This window comes from Crinia signifera, chromosome 9 (assembly GCF_055691185.1).
Source record: "Crinia signifera chromosome 9, ASM5569118v1, whole genome shotgun sequence".
NCBI lineage: Eukaryota > Metazoa > Chordata > Amphibia > Anura > Myobatrachidae > Crinia > Crinia signifera.
In genome coordinates, this window is record NC_139225.1 from 149260085 (window position 1) to 149264745 (window position 4661).

Genomic DNA, 4661 nt, shown 5'->3' on the forward strand with positions numbered 1-4661 from the left:
TAGGACCTGCAGAAAAGTGGGGTCCCGTGAAGGGGCTGCAGGCTTAAATGCATTGATCAATCATGAACCAAATCTCCACTATTTATTATCAGTTAATTTAGTGTAGGGGGGGGGGGGGGGGGCTAGTTGACATTACAGATTATTTTAGGTTTCACTTTTTTTTTTTTTTTGTTTAGGTATAATTCCATTCAGTAAACTTGGGAGACATTTTAATTATCTTGAGAAAGTTCCTATTGGCACTTAAGGATCCCATATTAAATATTATTGTAACTTGCCATACTTTTACTGCAAGCACACACACACACACACTTACTTTATGGGTGGCCAAATTCGCACCTTTTTCCGAAATCGGCAACAATGAGATGTGAATTGCACTAGAAAATCACACATCAGCCGCAAATTTGCTAATTTAATGGGCTGTGATTTCAGGAAAACGTTACCAAAAATTGACACACAAACAGACCAGATTTTGACAGACCATGCACAGACCAGTTGAATCTGTGCATGCTCTGTCCAAAAAATTGCTTAAACTAAAAAAAATGAAACCGGCGTGGGGTCCCCCTCCTGAGCATAACAAAGCCCCAGGCTCAAAGAGCTGGTCCTGGTTTCAAAAAAATCACAGGGCAAACTGAATAGGGGTCCCCTGGATTTTTTAAAACCAGCACCAGGCTCAAGGGCCGGTCCTGGTTCCCAAAATACGGGGGACAAAAGGATTAGGGGTCCCCATTTCAAGCCAGCCAGCAGGGTAATGCCACAGTCGGGGGAAGACTTTTTATACAAGTCCCCCCGGCCATTTATACATTCACCCCCTGACTGGTCAGCCTGGGCAATACACAATAGTTATTTCTATTTTTAAACATTTATCAGCCCAAAGGGCATCGGGGACAGCCCCGAGGTTCAGCCTGGGCAGGTAAAGTCTGGAGAGGTGAAACCCTTCATTGGGAGGGGGGTCCCCACTTCCCCAGGATTCCTGCCCATGCTGACCAGTCAGGGGGTAAATGCTTTGGCCGGGGGGACATGTATAAAAAGTCTTCCCCCAGCTGTGGCATTACCCTGCTGGCTGGTTGGGCCAGGTACTGGTTCTTGAAATGGGGACTCCTAATTATTTTGTCCCCTGTATTTTTGGAACCAGGACCGGCCCTTGAGCCTGGTGCCGGTTTTAAACAATCCAGGGGACCCCCTATTCAGTTTGCCCTGTGATTATTTTAAACCAGGACCGGCTCTTTGAAACCGGGGCTGGTTATGCTCAGGAGGGGGGACCCGACACCATTTCCCCCCCCCAAAAAAAAAAAATTCGCACATGTCCACAAAATCTCACATTCTCATGACTAAATCACATTGTTTGCTGCAAATTCTCATCTCATTAAATAGTTGAATTCTAGCTAAAAAAAATGCGATTTTGAAAAATGAGATAAGGTGTGATTTTGAAACCTTACTAAAAATCGCATCTCATTAAATGTCACCCTATAGATCTCTATTTAGACTGTATACATTATATGTTCATTCCTTGTCTGTCCACTGCTGTAATGTCAATCCATGTGATTACTCTGCCCTCTTGTGGCTGAAATTGGTACACAGGTGTCCTTATGCAAGGTCTGCCACAAAAAAAAACCCATATCTTTAAATATACCTATCTATTGTAGGTTTTTCCAGGCCTAAATATAAAAAATACCTTGGAGGGTGCAGTTTTCCTGTGCAGTTCTACACTTCTAACCGTCTCCAGACTGAAGCATTTGCAAACATCCTCTGCTTCCCTGTGCATCTGCAGATTGCTATCCAGTACATGCATTATTCACAACCAGTGCCGTAACTAGAGTTTGTGGTGCCCTGTGCCAGAAAGAGATTTCCCCCTCCTTATTTTTCCAATAAGGCAGTGGTTCCCAAACTTTTTTGAATCACGGCACCCTAGAGCATCAAAATATTTTCAAGGCACCCCGAGGCCAAATGCTTCTTATCGACAAATTCAGAAAAAAAATATTAAATTAAGTGCATTGTGTTTATATGGGCCTTATTCTGATCAGATCGGTGAAACGTGCGTACGGTCCGTCACACCGTGCGTTTCCTGTACGCTCGCGGTGAGCGTAAGTCCGCCCACAGAACAGCCGCACACGGACGGTCACAAACACCGACAATGGGGAGTGGTGCACACTTGAGAGTACGCCACCGTGTACGGACGGATCTCCCTCTTAGCCACCGATACCTGGCGTACATCAGAGCGTACGCAACCGTGTACGGACGGATCTTGTCCGTTTCCACACCAACACCTTCCATATATCTGAGCGTACGCCACAGTGCACGGACGGAAGTTCATAGCAGATATGAGTGCATAATGTATGTTGTTGGCCAAAAATATAAAGATTGTGTGCAAAATAGTGGCCATGGCCTTAGGACATTGCTCCACCATTGCAAGTAGAAATTGAGTCCAAAAACATCCTTGTTGCTCTCAGACGTGGTTTATGTGTCTTTTTACTAATAAAAAACTGGTATGTTTGTGCTACAGTGAAAAAGTTGACACGTCGACTTCTGTGAATTGAGTGTCCTGCTTTTTAAAGTATACAAAAACACTTTCTGAATGGGTGTAGATGGTTATAAACTAACTACCTTGACATATATAAGCAGGTCTTAGAATGAATCTTACCTACAATTAAACCAACATTTACATGTTGAGAAGAAAGATAAGCTTCCAATGTGTTTGAGGGCTGTGTGTGGCTTGCAGGTAGTGAAATAATGGTTTGGACTTAATAGGCTGCAGCATTGCTTATTACATTCAGGTGTATGTGTTTGACTAGTCATCAGTGTTAATTAGCAGACCCAGGCTTCCGCTGTCATGCGGTATCTCTAGGGGTGGTCTTGAGCACTCTTTGGCATCCGCCTGTTTTTGTGCCAAAATGCACGACGCGTTTTCCGATCGAGGCAGTTGTGGCACCGTGCATTTTGTGTGCACACCCCCGTGTACGCCCATGTTTACGCCAGTTTTCCTCATAATTCCGGCCGCTCCCATAAAACCGCCCACATGCCGCCCACAATGACCGTGCTCTTGCGGACAGGTTTTTTCGCACGGAGAGACCCGTCCGTGAGCGGTGTGAGGTCGCCGCACATGCGCATTGCGAAAGCTATGCATGCGCAGATGAAAAAAAAACCGATCCGACCGCGTACGGTCCCACCGCACCAACCAGAATAACCCCCTATGTCACAGTTATCTGGTGAGGGACAGGATTTGCTTCTGTTTGTCCACATATATTATGATTGGCAGCCACCAGCACTGGTTTTGCCTGGTACATTGTCCATAAATAATATGAATTGATCTTGGTCCACCAACCCAAGGCACCCCTGCAAGTGTCCTGAGGCACCCCAGGGTGCCTAGGCACACAGTTTGGGAACCACTGCAATAAGGACATAAGGTGCATTTCCTTATGTGAGGGGGCATAAGAAAACTGATCCCAGAGAACGGCAATGCTTTGATGCTCTTCCCTACATTAACCCCTTCCTGACAGAGCCAGTTTTTGCGTTCCTGACAGCCCTTTTTTTCAAATCTGACATGTATCACTTAAGTGGGGATAACTTTTTTTTGCTTTTACTTATCCCAGTGATTTTGAGATTGTTTTTTCGTGACACATTGTACTTCAAGTTAGTGGTAAATTTTCGTCGATACAGTCTGTGTTTTTTTGTGAAAAATACCAAAATGTCGGAAAAAAATGGAAAATTTTGCGATTTGCAAAATGTTAAATTTTCTGCTTGTGAGACAAATAATCTTACCACTCAAAATAGTTAATAACTAACATAGACCATATGTATACTTTATGTTGCCATCATTATTTCAACCTCATTTTCATTTTTTTGGACACTAGGAGGCTTACAATATGAATAGCAAATTCTCAAATTTTCAAGAAAATTTCAAACACTGATTTTTTTAGGGACCAGTTCAGTTCTGATGTGACTTTGAGGGACTTGTATGTGAGACACCCCCATAAATGATGCCATTTCAAAAACTGCACCCCTCACAGTATTCAAAACAGCATTTTGGAAGTTTGTTAACCCTTTAGGTGTTTCACAGGAATTAAAACAAAGTGTAGGTGAAATTTCAAAATTTCATTTTTTTTGCAGATTTGCAATTTTAATACATTTTTCTAAGGAACACAGTACATTTTACTAGAGAAATGTGACTAAAAATTGATTCCCCCAATTCTTTTGTTTTCATAAATATCCTATATGTGGCCCTAGTGTGCACGTTGACCAAACCACAGGCTTCATAATAGAAGGAGCACCTACTTGATTTTGGAGCCTCCTTTTTATGAGATTATTTTTTAGGCACCATGTAGGTTTCTAGGCACCATAAAATGCTAAAAGTTAGGAACCCCCCCACAAGTGACCCCATTTTGCAAACTACACCCTTCAGGGAATTCATCTAGGGGTATAGTGTACATTTCAAACCCCCCGGGGGTTTCACCAATTGTGGTACAACTGGGCAGTGAAAATGAAAAAATTTTTTTTTTCATTTTCACAGCTCAGTTGTATCAAAATTGGTGAAACCCCTGGGGGTTTGAAATGTACACTATACACCTAGATGAATTCCCTGAAGGGTGTAGTTTGCAAAATGGGGTCACTTGTGGGGGGGTTCCACTGTATGGGTGTTTCGGGGGTCATTCAACCAGAATCTGTGC